Genomic DNA, 17,168 nt, shown 5'->3' with positions numbered 1-17,168 from the left:
ATTATAACAAAAATTGATGGATAAACAATTTACCTTTATTCATTCGTAATGATTTTGAACGGATAATATGTATTAAAGTGAAAAAATTTATCACTAACTTTTTTTAGAAAACTCAGTTAGCTATTATGTTTTTTAAACTCAACTTATTTTTCTTTAACATAATTATTTTTTTCACTTTTCCCAAAAAAAGTTTAAATAAATTGAAAATAACAAGTTTTAAATTTGTATTTTACGTACATATTATAACACCATGCTTAATTGGCTAAGTTGCTAATTTTGTTTTGCACAAATTCAAAATTTTACTACGTCGTTATTTTTAATTTGTATCCATATTTTATCAATCACATATAACAAATATTAGTTTATTAAAAATATTTCATATTTATAACATCATTTACGAGTAATTAATAATATTGCATAAACAAATTTGATTTCATCTGTTCATTGCACGAATCATAAGCTCGTTTTTTGAGTAAATGGTCCAATAGCTCAAGGTTCAGGATGCATATTTCATTTTTTTTTGTGTAAGAGAGGGCAAGTCCAATAACAAAAGAGCCGGTTGCTAGCGTTGATTTACATTCAATTCAAATTATTTTATTTCCGTCAAATATTTCTGTCATATTGATTTTTAGCATTATTTTCTCTCCATCGCTTTCTCTCTCCGTTCCATAATATTTTATCTGTCAACTGGTGTTGTTGTTGATGCAATCTCATTCTATTTCGATCCCAGTCTTTTTCTTGATCTATCTCTTCGTCCTCGTGCAATCTTTTGACTTGGGCCTTCATATCACCATTGAAGCTGAAGTCTGATATAAAACCCATAAATCCAATTTATTAGTTAAAAAGTTATAATGTCACTCTTTATCTCCTCTTTAGTTTCTCCGAATCAGTTTCATAATTCACCTAACCGAAATCCCGAGTACTCTCATTTCTGTTTACAAGCACAACATTCTTCTTTCTTATTTCGAAAATCTTTGTTGTTGGACCGTGCGATAGCGCGCACGGTCCCCCAAGATATACAAAATTTATTTTGTAAAAAATGTTATTCCCTCCATATTTATTTACGGGATACACTTGTGATATGTGTGTTTTATATAGAGTTTTTACCCCCGTCCCTTAGTACTTTTGATCTCAAATGAGCTCTTCAGAGCGATTTTTAGTACTAATGTGCTCCTTGTAGTGTGTTTGTAGTTTCAGGTTCATCATTGTAGGAATTAGCATATTTTTGTGCATTTCCTACTCATTTGAATCAATACAAGAAATTATGTACTTTCGAGAGCACAAACATTAAGTTTGAAGAGTTTTGAAGCAAAGCGAATAACGAAGGAAGTACAAAAATGACTATAGTCCACTATTTTAAGCATAATTCAAGTTCTACAACTCTAAATGATGTAATTCGAATTGGGTTGGATTCTAGACTTCAATATCTTTCCAACAAGTGGTCACTCGCCTAATTCACACGAATAACGAAGGAGATATGACGTTTTGAAGATAGAGGATCGTGCAGTTTCAACACGCGCCCGATCGGGCGGGCTTCGCCCGATCCGGATCGGGCGGTCATTCTGGGCGTTGTTCTGGGCATTTTGCAACCGCCCGATCGGGCGGAATTTCGCCCGATCGGGCCGACTATCGAGCACATTGCCCGATCGGGCGACGCCAACCTCCAGCATATTTCGCGAGTTTTTATTTCCGATTTTGGGCAAACTATAAATACTAGCCCCTTATATTTTTAGTGACACCTTTTTTTTTAGTTTTTAACCTTAGTTTATTTTCTTAGCTTATTATTCTCTCAAATTGGTTCCAACACTTAGTTTTATTTTCAATCAAAAATTCCAGCTTTCATTATTCATTGTTCTTCAATTAGGTATTGCTTCTTGTTCTAATTCAGTTTATTTCTTTAATCATGTTTTCTATTATGTTAATTGCTTTGTTATTTATTATCATGAGTGAGTAGTTTAATTTCTAGGGTTTAGGGGATCCTTGAATGCATGATTGGGATTATACGTGGACATGATATTTGGTTGATTGATTATAATTTCTATAGCTTATTATTATTGCTCGTCAATTCTGTTCAGCCGGACTATTTTGATTTGAGTTTGATTAACCTTAGATTATGCGCCGAGAGGTATAAATCTGATGTTTTTGGTCTGTGGCTATTAGATAGGAATTATTTCTAGTACGTAGCGAGAGCCCGCTAGTTGTTCTATCCTAAGGAATTCATAAGATTCGAGAGATGCATGATTTCCTAGTTATGATTGTTAATTGATTGTTATTGTCTGTTGTCCAATCCCGGTCTGTGTTTATGGTGAACCGCTGCCCTAGATTTCCTTAATATTGTAATATTCTAGTTTGATTATTTGCCTTAGTTTAATATACGTACAAACCAATCCAACTCTTTGTTACCAGTAGTCTAGATTAGTTAATTAATAGTAGAAAGAACACTGTTTCCCTGTGGATACGATCCCTGCTTCCCTTACTATATTTTTAGTTGGTGAACGTTAGGTTTATCTTTGATAGGAGTGCGATTTAGCCTGTCAAATTTTGGCGCCGTTGCCGGGGAAACGGTTTTATTTTCTGTTATTAATTGTTTTTCTAGATTATTGTTTGTCACTTCTCAAGGGACTCCCGTTCCTTGAGACCGGATCTCACGACTATTTTCTAGTTCTTGCTTGTTTATGCCCAGGACTGTCCATACCAGCGATCTGACTTCGTTCGATCTTGAACCTGAACGGACCTTTCGTAGACGGCGTAGATTCGTTGAACAGTTGAGAGACTATTCTGACTCTGAATCCGACTATCTGATTAGCAATCTATTCCATACAGATTCAGAGATGGGTGACCAAGCACCACCACCCCCACTTGTGCCAAGGCTTACAGACTATTCTAAACCAAGTCTGTCTATGCTTCCCAAGGAAATCATGCCTTCCATTGCGGTCGAGAATTTCAAGATTGAACCCCAGCTGATAAACATGATCGAGAGACACCAATTCGGTGGGGAAAAGGGTGAAGATCCCAATCTCCATATTCAGTCTTTCATTCAGTATTGTGCCACCATTAAGCAGAAGAATTTAACACCGGAGCAGACTATGGAGATACTCTTTCCATTTTCATTGAGTGGGAAGGCCAAGCTATGGATTAACAGTCTCAACCGCGCAGCTATGAAAATCACCGATTGGAATTCTTTGGCCCTTGCATTCTATGTTAAATATTCCCCACCTGAGAAGACAGCTCGTCTAAGGGGACAGATATTAGGTATCTCTCAACAAGCAGATGAGAGTTTGTTCGAGGTTTGGGAAAGATTCAAGGACTTGCAAAGAGAGTGCCCACACCATGGTTTGGAGGACTGGTTCCTGGTTCAACAGTTCTATAATGGTCTGGGTAATGAGTCTAGGTGTCTTTTGGATTCAGCTGCCAGTGGAAGATTTATGCAACTGGAGGTGCCTAGAGCTTTAGAGGTGATTGAGGAGATAGCCATCCATAGTGCCCAATATGGGAATCCTAGAGGTTTTACCGATCGTGGTGTTAAGCATGAGATGAACTCTATTGAACAGCTTACTGCTCAGCTAACTGCCCTACATCACAAGCTGGACAATATACAGATCGCATCTTCCCAAGCCACCCAACAAGCTAGTGTCGCCGCAATGAGTGCTCAGTTGGCCAATGTCTGTAATCGTTGTGGGATGCCAGGTCATTATGCACCGGAATGTAAGAGCTCTATTGAACAATGCAATGCATTCCAGGCCTACAAGCAGAACAATCCGTACTCCACCTCATACAATGAGGGGTATAAAAACAACCCCCTATTATCATATAGGAGTACTAATGTTCAGAACCCCCACCAGATTCAACACCCTCCACCACCACAACAACCTTACCAACCACCACCACAGCAACCCTACCAACCGCGGAGTAACTACAACCCGTAGCCTAGTGGACCACCTGGTTTTCCTCCACAACCTCAACCCACACAACCTGATCCCATGCTTGTAGAGATGATGAATATGATGTTGGAATTGCAGAGATCTCTGAGCGAAAAGGATGCTAAAATCGATGCCATCACTGCTCATAACAAGATCATGGATAAACAGTTGGCACAAATGGCTACTGCTCTTGCAGAGAGACCGAAGGGTCAACTCCCTTCACAGCCTGTGACCAGAGAGTCTGCAAATGCTGTCACTTTGCGGAGTGGATATGAGTATGATGGGCCACCTATGACTATAGAGGAAGGGGTTGAAGTATCTGTTAGTGGTGCTGTGCCAAGAGAAAGTGAGAAGGTGGTCAAGGATAAGGAAGCTGACACAAGGGTTGAGAAGAAAGTTGAGATACAAGTTCCACCTATCAAACTTCCCTTCCCTCATCGTTAGCTAAAGAACAAGCTAGACAAGCAGTTTGGTAAGTTCTTAGAAGTGGTAAAGAATCTGCAGGTAACGGTCCCTTTCACTGAATTAATTACTCAAGTACCTGCATATGCTAAATACATGAAAGACATCTTGACTAGGAAGAGAGCATTTAGTGAGGTGGAGACTGTTGCATTTACTGAAGAATGTAGTGCCTTACTACAGAATAAGTCTCCACCCAAGTTGAAGGACCCTCGGAGTTTCTCAATCCCGTGTAATATTGGCAACCTTTTTATTGACAAAGCCTTATGTGATTTAGGTGCCAGTGTTAGTGTCATGCCCTTGTCTGTATGTACTAAGTTGAACATGGGTGATTTAAAAGTTACCAACATAACTCTGCAAATGGCTGATAGATCTGTAAAATACCCCCTAGGTGTTCTAGAAGATGTGCCTGTTAGAGTAGGTAAATTTTTTATCCCTGTTGATTTTGTTGTGTTGGACATGGAAGAGGACAGGCAGATTCCTATTATTTTAGGTCGACCTTTCCTACACACTGCGGGGGCAATCATAGATGTCAAGAATGGCAAGCTGACCTTAAATGTGGGGGATGACAAGGTTACTTTCAATTTAACCCATGTTGCTAAGAGCCCTATGGTAGAGGAGTCATGTTTTGGAGTCAATTTTTCTAATGATTATTTTAATACTAAATTGACTCATACTAACTCCAACAATCCTTCGGAAAAAGAGCATGTTTCAAATTGTTTTGCAGGTGGAGGTAATCGGAGTATGAACTCTTCGGCATGGGTTCAAAGGGAAGCACGATTTGATGATGTTGAGACCCGAAAGTTCGGTGAACGGTGGGCATCGCATTCATGATCGGGGTCGTGGTCTGTCACCCCCCGCGCCACATAGCTCATCCAAGGCAATTGATTTGACACCAGATGGCACCATCTTTGGTGCCCCCATTCGATGAGTTGTCGTGGCTCTTATCCCCTTCCTTTCGTTGTCTGTGCATAAACTGAGATTGTGTAATGGGGACATTACACCAATCTAATAGGGGATGAGTACTTAACTATCCATTTATTGCTTTCCGTAGTGTACTTTAGGCTTTCGTTTTGTGTGTTTTAGTATAATTTTTTATCAAGTGTGTGATTCAGTGTAGTCCTTGGTATTGGAGAGGCGAGATGAGTGTATTTTACGGTTTTGGTGTTTAATGTTATGCAGGTCTAAGGCCCCAAGCTCGAAAAAGTTGAATCAAAGCCAAACGGAGTAGCTTGCATTTCGCCCGACCCGGATCGGGCGAAGAGCGCCCGATCGGGCGCGTGTCGATACAAAGAAAAATTTGGGAAATTGCCCAACCGGGCGAAAGTGGCCCGATCGACACAAAAGGCGAGTGAAATGCCCGATCGGGCGAAATTCCGCCCGATCGGGCGGTTGATGATGACGTCGTAGAAAGGTCAAGGAAGGATTTTGGGCTGAGAAAAGTCAATAAAACAAGGCATTGCGTTTCGCCCAATCCGGATTGGGCGAGGTGCGCCCGATCGGGCGCGCACAGATTCAACGAAAAGGTACGAAATTCGCCCGATCGGGCGATCTGCTGCCCGATCGGGCGATTTGCGACTCAGCGACAAATAAGCCACGGGTTGCTCACTTTCCTCATGATACCCCTTGAGCCAATGAGGACATTGTCTGATTTAGCTTGGGGGGTGTTTCACTCACTTGTACATATTAGGTATGTTTTTCCTTTTATTTTTGCATTTACTTATTTTTGTGTGTTTATTTTGGTGTGTTTAATGTTTTCTAGAGTAGTTTATTGCTTTGAAAAAAAAAAATACAAAAATACGTTCCGATGAATACAATATCATGCTTCCCTGTGCCCCTTGAACGAAAATTGTTTTGATTCTTGGTATTTGATGATGGGCAATGTAGATGTGTTAGCCATGATTTGATATTCGATTGCTTTGATGCCTTAACATGAGTCAACTCCGACTAACTATTTGTGGACTTGGTGCTTGACTAGTTAATTTGGTTAGGATGTGTGATAGCTTCCTGGTGTGTCATTGATTTTGAGTATTGATGTGCAACTATTAGTAGTGTTTTATGACTCATATTCATGCACATTGTGGAGGACGAAGGCATTTTTCTATTTAGGTAGCCTTCAGATGAAATTAGATACATTTGTCCCCTCCTTTTCTACCCATGTTGTTGCTTGTGCCCTTTTATTCGGTGACTATCCATATTACAAGCCAATGAAAAACCCCATTGGTTACTAGTCCCAAGCCTAGCTTCGGGGAGATAATAGTAGTGAGGTGAGGGAGTTGTAGTGTGCTACATTTTGAGCACAAAGTGGGTATTGAAAATGGAGTTCGTCTTATCATGTTTGTTGTTGAAAATGAGTTGAAAATGAAAAGAGATGAAAGAACAAAACAAATGTGAAGGTTGCTAAAAAAGAAAAAAGAAAAAAAAAGAGAGATTGAAAAAGAAAAGAAAGAGAAAAATCTATTACTCTCATAAAAAGTTCAAAGTGTTGTTTCAATCAAGTTCTGCAAATTCATATCCTTATGAGTGATTGGTTACAATTGTGAAAAAAGGCAAGAAAGTATGGTGTTGGCTATTTGTTGTTTTGTCATGTGTTGAGTGGGAGATTAGGGTCATTATATTGATTGATCACGGTTGTTTTTAGGATTTATGCTCCCCAAAGCCAAGGCTTTAAAGCTCACATTATACCCAAATTTACCGCACCCTTACCTAAGCCTAACATTACAAGCTTTGAAGACCTTCCGACCTTTGTGCATAGAGTCGTACTTATGTGAAAATAGTTGTTTATCAATGCAAGTTATGACATGACACATTTCAAGTCGACTACTAGGTTGAGTGTATGTTTTTCTAGACACACGAGTGTTGTGAGTTTGGGAGGGCATTGTTCACTTATATGTTGGGAGGAGAGCGAACGGGTACATCTTTTACCCGCCACATAAATGAGTGATGAGTGTGTGAGCACTAGTCTTGAATTCCATTGTGCACTTGTGGTTCGCTTTGCGTGACGATTGTTAGGGAGGATTTGTGGTTGGGTGGATTTGATTGGTTGACATTGATGCATGCTCGTTAGATTTTGCCTTGAATTATGTTTTTCATTTTGAAATATGGTGGGGGTGAAGTTGGTCTTGTATTCATCGATGATTTTCTTGCTTAGGGACAAGCAAGGATCTAGCTTGGGGGAGTTTGATATGTGTGTTTTGTTAGGTTATGATACATATGACAATTCATAAATCATGCGGAAAAACCATAAAGCCAGGAAAACATATTATTTACACATAATCATTTAACATAGTTTAGATGCATACTCTTTGTTGCGTGCCTTCCCTAGCTGCGCCCGAACCGAACAAGAACAAGTCTTTAAGACTCCAAGTGTCGTCCCTCCGTAGATAGTCCACAGCACGTCCGGATCCGCCTTAAGATTGACCAACTAGAATCGCCTTTAAGGTACTACTTATTTTCGGCTAAATGGGCAAGAGTTATGGCTGATTTTTCTGCTTAAAAATCCTAGCTTTGAATACTTGAAAACTTGTGTATAAATAATGACCCTAGGCCCTTATTTATAGAGGTATGGAAAAGGAATTGTAATCCTACTAGGATGTGGATTTGTTAATTAGAACTTTATTAGGACTCTAAATAACAAAGCAAATCTAATAAGATTAGGATTTTAATCTTCGCATGAATCCTAATAGAATTAGGATTTCCCGCACACGCATCGTACAAGCCGTGCACCTTCGCAGGCCTTGCGACAAGCGCACAACCCATGTGCGGTGCTGCGTGCGCGCGCGCGCCCTTGGCTGGGCCTGGCCTTGCGCTGGGCCTGGTCGAGGCGTGCGTTGCTGCGTGCGGCTCGCTGGGCGATGGCCTGGCTTCGTGCTGGGCCTTCGTCTAGCGGGCCTCGTCCGATGCTAATTCGTACGATACGCTTCCGATTAAATTCCCGATTCCGGAATTCTTTTCCGATACGAAGAACATTTAATATTTCCGATTCCGGAATTAATTTCCGTTTCGAACAAATATTTAATATTTCCGTTTCCGGAATTATTTTCCGATTCCGATAATATTTCCGTTTCTGACAATTTTTCCGTTTCCGGCAATATTTCCGATTCCGGCAATATTTCCATTTCCGATAATATTTTCTGATACGTACCATGTTTCCGTTTCCGGCAACATCTACGACTTGGATAATATTTATATTTCCGATACGATCCATATTTCCGTTTCCGGCAATATCATCATTTCCGGAGTATTCATTTCTTGCCTGTGACGATCTCAGCTCCCACTGAAACCAAGATCCGTCGATTCCGAATATCCATAGATGGAGTATTTAATGCCATTAAATACTTGATCCGTTTACGTACTATTTGTGTGACCCTACGGGTTCAGTCAAGAGTAAGCTGTGGATTAATATCATTAATTCCACTTGAACTGAAGCGGCCTCTAGCTAGGCATTCATCTCACTTGATCTTACTGAATTATTAACTTGTTAATTAATACTGAACCGCACTTATTAGACTTAACATAGAATGCATACTTGGACCAAGGGCATTATTTCCTTCAGTCTCCCACTTGTCCTTAGGGACAAGTGTGCATTTCCTAATTCCTTTGTCGCTCGATGGTTGCTCTTGAACATAAGGTAAGAGTTGTCATCCTTATTATGTCCAGAGGTGTTCCTCGGTTTCAGAGTTCAACTGATCAAATAAACAGATAATCATAGCCTATGATTCATCCGAGCACGGCCATGCATTTCACAGTTTCTAGCTCTCCGAGTGGCCTTGTACAACTTTTAAGCATCTCATCCCGATTTATGGGAGGACAATCCCAATCTTGCAATCTTGAGATTAGACTTCGTTTGATAGGTGATTACCTGAGCGTTGCCTTTATAGCCTCCTTTTACGGTGCGACGGTTGGTCAACGTCAAAGCAACCAGTTCTCAAACAAGTAATCTCAAATCACTCATGTATTGAGGATTTAGTGTCTAATAATTTTAATGAAATTTACTTATGACAGATTTTCATCTCTTACAGTAAAGTTTCATAGGTCTTGTCCGATACTAGTCTTCCCAAAGTAAGTATCTATGCAAATGATTATGACATTGCCATGTCCACATAGTTCAAGAAACAGAACTACTAGTCATCTTGCATTCTAATCGTCTAACGTTTTCTATGCGTCCAATTTTATAGAAAACTCCGACTAGGGACCATTTTCAACCTTTGACATTCAAGTTCACTTGATAGACATTTCTTAGTCACAGGACTGGTCCTGACAGTCTATCTTGAATATATCGTCAAATTGAAGGGACTCATCATTTAATAAACCACAAATTAAATGGAAAAATGAATTCTTTTCATTTATTGTGAATGATTAACCAATAATGTTTTACAAAGATTTAAACTCTAAAACTTTAAAACATTAAACAGGGATATCAAAGCCATTCTCCAATATGCTTGATTCCCATAGCTGCAGTGTGCGAGTTGTGCTTCGCCTGCGGCAGAGGTTTAGTCAATGGATCTGATATGTTGTCATCAGTTCCAATCTTGTTTATCTCGACTTCTTTTCTTTCAACGAACTCTCGTAGAAGGTGAAATCTACGAAGTACATGCTTGACTCTCTGGTGGTGTCTAGGCTCCTTTGCCTGTGCAATAGCTCCGTTATTATCACAATACAGGGCTATTGGTCCTTTAATGGAGGGGACTACACCAAGTTCACCTATGAACTTCCTTAGCCATATAGCTTCCTTTGCTGCTTCATGTGCAGCAATGTACTCCGCTTCAGTTGTAGAATCCGCAATGGTGCTTTGCTTAGCACTTTTCTAGCTTACTGCACCCCCATTGAGGCAGAAGACAAACCCAGACTGTGATCTGAAATCATCTCTGTCGGTTTGGAAACTTGCGTCCGTATAGCCTTTAACAATTAATTCATCAACTCCACCATAGACCAGGAAGTCATCTTTGTGCCTTTTCAGGTACTTCAGAATATTCTTGGCAGCAGTCCAATGCGCCTCTCCTGGGTCTGACTGGTATCTGCTCGTAGCACTGAGTGCGTACGCAACATCCGGGCGTGTACATATCATAGCATACATTATTGAACCAATCGGGCCGACTATCGAGCACATTGCCCGATCGGGCGACGCCAACCTCCAGCATATTTCGCGAGTTTTTATTTCCGATTTTGGGCAAACTATAAATACTAGCCCCTTATATTTTTAGTGACACCTTTTTTATTAGTTTTTAACCTTAGTTTATTTTCTTAGCTTATTATTCTCTCAAATTGGTTCCAACACTTAGTTTTATTTTCAATCAAAAATTCCAGCTTTCATTATTCATTGTTCTTCAATTAGGTATTGCTTCTTGTTCTAATTCAGTTTATTTCTTTAATCATGTTTTCTATTATGTTAATTGCTTTGTTATTTATTATCATGAGTGAGTAGTTTAATTTCTAGGGTTTAGGGGATCCTTGAATGCATGATTGGGATTATACGTGGACATGATATTTGGTTGATTGATTATAATTTCTATAGCTTATTATTATTGCTCGTCAATTCTGTTCGGCCGGACTATTTTGATTTGAGTTTGATTAACCTTAGATTATGCGCCGAGAGGTATAAATCTGATGTTTTTGGTCTGTGGCTATTAGATAGGAATTATTTCTAGTACGTAGCGAGAGCCCGCTAGTTGTTCTATCCTAAGGAATTCATAAGATTCGAGAGATGCATGATTTCCTAGTTATGATTGTTAATTGATTGTTATTGTCTGTTGTCCAATCCCGGTCTGTGTTTATGGTGAACCGCTGCCCTAGATTTCCTTAATATTGTAATATTCTAGTTTGATTATTTGCCTTAGTTTAATATACGTACAAACCAATCCAACTCTTTGTTACCAGTAGTCTAGATTAGTTAATTAATAGTAGAAAGAACACTGTTTCCCTGTGGATACGATCCCTGCTTCCCTTACTATATTTTTAGTTGGTGAACGTTAGGTTTATCTTTGATAGGAGTGCGATTTAGCCTGTCAAATTTTGGCGCCGTTGCCGGGGAAACGGTTTCTGAAGGTTTTCGCCATTTTTAATTTCTAAGATGTTAAAACTTAAAATAGTTGGAAAGAGGAGAGAGAAAAGGAGGGATAATATGAGAAACCATTTTCTGAGGAGAGAAATGAAGGAAAGTAGCAATGAGGAGAGAGAACGGAGTGATAGCAAGCAAGAGAAACAAAAATCTAATATGTTCAGGAGAGAGAGGAGAGCGGCAGATAAGAATGAGAGAGAAAGGAGCAACAAAAATAAATTAGGGTTAGAATTTGGAAAGAAAAGACCCTATTGTCAACATATCCGAACGAAATGGGCCGGCCCATTCTCCGAAAAGACCCTATCTCTTATTAACTTGACAAGTTATGTTTGATTACAGGTCCGTTCTTCGAACTTTATTAAAACGAAAATGAATAGACTTTTATTTTAGCGGAAAATAAAAATAAAAAGCATCAAAATAAAATATTTACTTTAATTTACTAATTCATTTGCCTTTTTATTTTATTTTAAATTGAAATTTTTGTTTTAGCAGAAAAGAAAAAGGAAACAAAATAAAATATTTAAATTAGGTTGTTTAGCTACTGAAATAAAATCAGTTTTCAACAGGTTTCAATCTAATACTCTAACAAGATAATTTTTTTTTATAATTAACTCGATCATGTTGTTTTTACATCTTAATATATTTTTTAACATTCATGCAGCCTAATGGACGTAATCGAGTGATGGAAAAAGTATTTTCATGTTTCGGAAACAGAGCTTTTAATCCTGAACATTCGTATACGGTTGGTTATTTGTTGCATCTCGATTGGGCGGAGGAGTGCATGTGGTTAAACAAATATATTGCAAGCAAAAGAAGAAAGTGATACTTACTATTTTGTATGTTTAATAACTTTACTTTCAGTACTTCAGTTTTGGTTTTTCGATGGGATATGTTAGTTGTATAAAAATAACGTTAAGTTTTTTAATAGCTTTAATTGGTCATACGATTCGATAATTCGTCATGTAAGGCTACGAGTATTGTATGACCTCAATATCGCAAAATATGGACTTTGCCAATGATTTTGTAAAATTCTGCACGCATTGCCTGCATGAAATACTAGGCACAATAAAATTAAAATTCCGCACGCATCGCATGCATGAAATACTAGGCACAATAAAATTTCTAAAATCCACGCACGGATCGCGTGCATAAAATACTAGTTATAGTGGAGGCAAGGCTGAATGTTAATTCAAATGCAACATTGTAACGTAAGACTGAAAAAACATTGAATGGAGTATGTAAATCCATACTCTCTCTTTGGCTTTACAAAATGAAAGCTTGATCTAGTCCAATAATTAGGCAAATTCTCATTCATACACAAATAAAATAATGTTACGCAAATGCTAATTTATCCAAGCAAGTCTTTAGAAAAGCATTGATTATCTCCTTTATCACATTAAAACTTGAAGACTGGAATAGAATAGAGTAAAATAAAATAGAAAGATCAACATAAACTCGACGACTAGAATAGAATAGAGTAGACTAAAATAAAATAGAAAGATAATCATGAGCCAACAAGCCAATTCATAAATAAACCAAAAATAAATAAATCTACACTTATATAGAAAATGCATAATATTGCACATTAGGTCTGGCTTTTTGAACATCTTCTGAAACACTTCCTCAAAAAAGCCGTATAAACGAACAAGCTCCATGAAAACCAAGCCACCAGAAAACCTAAAACCATAGAAGCACGGAACCAACCCATTTGACGACAATAATCTTTCTAAACTGAAAACAACTTGAGAAGATGCATACCATTTAAATTGCAAGCCATTAAAAGACAAAATGATAGCCTCAAAAATGCCCATAGTCACAACTCACAAGCTCACAGCTGAATCTTCAAAGTAACCAAGGTATGTAAAATGGAACTTCAAGAATTTCATGGCAATCACTCGGAAATTTGTTTACCTAAGATATCGATCTCTGAGACATAAATGAAAATAAACTCGAGTTCTTAAGCCAACCAAGAACTGTCTTCAAGATTTAAAACTTAAAAAGGGCGAGGGGATGATGGATGAGAGGTTGTTTTTTCGCATATCTGATATGTGTGGCAACACACATATCAACTAAAAGACAAATAGCTAAAAGACAAAAAAAGAAGTATCATTCATGTTTAAAAAAGTACCGTTCTGTAAAAAAAAAGTATCATTCTGTAAAAAAAAGTACCATTTTTGTTTTAAAAAGTACCATTTACTTTCTTTTTTGTCCTTTTTCCTATTTTGTCTTTTGTTCTGATATGTATTTGCCTATACATATCTGATATGCGCAAATACTTCCTCTGATGGAGGTGGATGGTGCTATTCAAAATTTAAAACTTAGGCAAAAACCATAAAGGAGGGCAGAATGTTGAATGTATATCATCTCCTTCATAAACCTTTTCAATTTCATCATTCTCTAGATGAAAAACTCCCATATCATGTCCTCCGTGAAGTTTGGGTCTAAACCAGAGAGACACCTCATCATCAGTAAAATAAATACAATTGCGTTTGCAATTAGGAATATCTGATGCACGAACTGCCATAGAACAATTATTTCCCACAAATAATGCGACATCACCTATATCTTTAATTTCATCCCATTTTTTTGTGTCAAAATTAAGCTTGTGTACTTCAATATCTACTGTTTCATAGACAATATCTTCATTAGGAAGATCAAAGTCAATATCAATATCTGCATTAGGAGGAGGATCATAGACAATATCTTCTTCATTAGGAGGATCATTCACACCATCCCACATGGTAAACTTATACGGAGTAACGAAGAAGCATAAGAATGTCATCAAACGCCTCCACCAAGTATAGAGTACGATGCCCCATATGTATCCATTGCATACGTTTCAAATCCGGAGGCACATATTCCATGGCTGTTACAGATTGTCCGCCTTGAACTTGATCATCATCTACATTCTTATTATCATTAATGTCGAAACACCCTAACCCACCACTACCATATAAGATCAGAATTTGTGAACCGCGACGCACAACATCATACGCTACTAGACATGGTTATTGGACGGGGTAGTCCAATGGTTATAGGGTTAGGGTCAAGTTAATAGGGCTTTTATTGGGCAGAGCTCTTATTGGACAGGGTCTTTATTGGACATGGTCATTATAGGGTCAAACTTATACTACAATTATTTTGAAAATTAAAATAGTAATGATACAAAAAATTACGTGTATAGCTTCGTATTTACTTGTACTTGCACATGGCTCTTTTGTTTTTCATTTTTCATTGCTCGTTTATTGACCCGCCCACTAATGACCCGCCCATTATCGACCCGCTAAAAATAAACCTTTCAATACCCGACCCTCTTTTGATCCGCACCGATCCTGACCCGCCCCGCCCGATAACCAGGTCTATACGCTACACATGACCAATATGGGGGAGTCGAATCTGGCGTTGTAACTAATGTCCACGCTTTATCGTTCGGCCTTATATAAGCTACGCGGCCCATAGCAGCACTATATATAACCACAACAACATAATCGTCTTTGTCGTCTCCTAAAACAATTAACTTTTCCACTTGACGTGTTCTTTCCCACGCAAAATTAATTTCATTTTCTTTGACAACGTCGTTATTGTTGTTGGCAAGACTATCACATACACATACTCCTAACTTTCTTAGTTGATGTAGGTCAAGTTTATATTTAGGAGGGTTAGGGAGGCGAATGCGAACCTGAGTTAACGGGTTAAATAGATGCAACTCTAGTTTAAGATCACTTGTTACAATCCAACCAGAGGATGTACCCCAACATCTAGCCCCAAAAGTTTGAGGGAGTTTTAATTGATAACACTTTTTCTTGCTAGGACAATATATTTTACGAAGACGATTACGGTTATGTTTGGTCTTCTCCGTTAACATCAACCATGGCATTTTTGCGGTCCACTTGCTTTTAACCATAGTATAAGCATGACGCCATGAACAACATGCCGCTGAGAAATAAATCAAGTCTTCTGCATCATCTACTTTCAATGCTATTTTACAAAGTAGATCATTAACCAACATTGACCAATCAGAAACCATTGTTGTTATCCTAATTAATAGCTTTGATTAGCTTAATTGGTGTCTTATTCTTCTTTTCTTTTGAGAGGTTAATGGGTGTTCTCATTAACTATCGTTAGCTATTTATACAAATACCCACAGATCGATGGACTCCTAACCAAATACTTATTAGTTGTTACGATACTATATTCCTAATATGAACCTTATTCTAACATAATACTCCGTATTTTGTGTTTCTCAATAGACGGACACAAGCCAGGATGGGCAAAGTTCCCACATACATAATCGTCACTGAAATCCTGACAAAATTACAAATTAAATCACTGGTTCATTTCAAATATGTTTCCAAATACTATCAAACCCTAATTTTTAATCGCGAATTTACCAATTTTCACTCCCGTCATTCTCAATCGTCCGACTTTAAGAATAAACTCTACATCCGAATCAATAAACTCGGTAGATTTGGCCTCTCTCACTGAATCTTCACCAGTCGTCGCATTACCTTTGCCTCCAACATCACGTTGGGACTCTTAGGTAGGGTCTTGCAACGATAACAAAATCAAGATCACGTTGGGTTTTTTTCTTGCGTCAAGATCAAGGATTTAACAAAATCTTCGATAACAGAAACGACGATTACAAGGGTATTATGTTCAGTTGTAGTAGTAAAATTTATGTTCATAGCTTGAAGGGTTATTGTTGGAGAGAAGTTAACAACACTGGCTTTGTTGCAAAGGTTTTAAAAAGTTACATACTTAAAAATAAATAAATAAACCTCTATTATCTCTATTATATAAAGGAACAGCTGAGGTTAAAATAATAAATTAACTTTTCGTGTCCCCAAAAAAAAGACGGTAATACCCTCCCCCTAATTAAACCACTTTGATTCCAAGCCCTAAAATTACCCAGAACACACGTCCGTTCACTATCAACTCCATCTCCCTTTCTCTCTCAATCCTTTCGAATCTGCTCTTCAATGGCTTCCGCCTACTCAGAAATTCAACACAACGTCACTCAAGCTCGGTCGATTTTTCCTTTCCAGGATACTCCGGCTGCGAATCCAGAAAGTAGAAGTTTCCAAAACAATAATGGTGAGTATTTTACAATTCCAATCGTAATTTACCCCTTTTCAATTTGATTTCAATTTTCTGATTGATTTATTCAAATAAAAGAGGGATTCAGATGATGGATTCATTTAATTTCAATTTTCTGACTAATTTAATCTTCTCAGAATTGCAAATCTGGAATTGAATCCTACTGTTGCTCCAATTGAATTTTAGTCCGCTCCAATTAGGGTTCTATAAATTTGGGCGAAAAACGAAAGCCATTAACTCTGCTTTCTTGGAAAAGTTAAGTTGTAAGATAATCTCTTATCATAATAATTTATGGGTTCAGACTATCCATGCCAAATATTTGCAACATAATACCTTTTTTGAATGTAAACCTCAGGCAAAGGACTCTTGGATTTGGAACAAAAATTCTCCAAATTCCTTCTTCTCAAGGGGCTCGGGTGGAAAATAAGCTAGGGATCTAATGTCCTCTTCTAGCTCGACAATTGGTGTTTTTCTACCAATTTAGTCAACTATTTGAACTTAGATATTTCAATAATCCAAAATCTGGATCTTACAATCGATCATTTAATCACAAATGACCGAACTTGGGATATTCATGCCCTATCTTTGCTCTTGCCACCTTTTGTTGTGCAAACTATCAAAGAAATTTCTTTACC

General features: G+C 38.0%; 1 non-coding gene across 1 annotated transcript; it reads right to left on the bottom strand.

Annotated features, from left to right (window-relative positions):
• Positions 1 to 3,230: 3,230 nt before the first annotated feature.
• Positions 3,231 to 3,337, bottom strand: LOC130464580 (small nucleolar RNA R71). Its single transcript, XR_008924970.1, has one exon. It is a non-coding gene; the product is annotated as a small nucleolar RNA R71 (small nucleolar RNA).
• Positions 3,338 to 17,168: the final 13,831 nt, after the last annotated feature.

The sequence above is a fragment of the Spinacia oleracea genome, chromosome 6, assembly GCF_020520425.1.
Source record: "Spinacia oleracea cultivar Varoflay chromosome 6, BTI_SOV_V1, whole genome shotgun sequence".
Taxonomy (NCBI): Eukaryota; Viridiplantae; Streptophyta; class Magnoliopsida; order Caryophyllales; family Amaranthaceae; genus Spinacia; species Spinacia oleracea.
The sequence above is the reverse complement of the archived record's forward strand: the minus strand, read 5'-3'. Positions and strand labels throughout refer to the sequence as shown.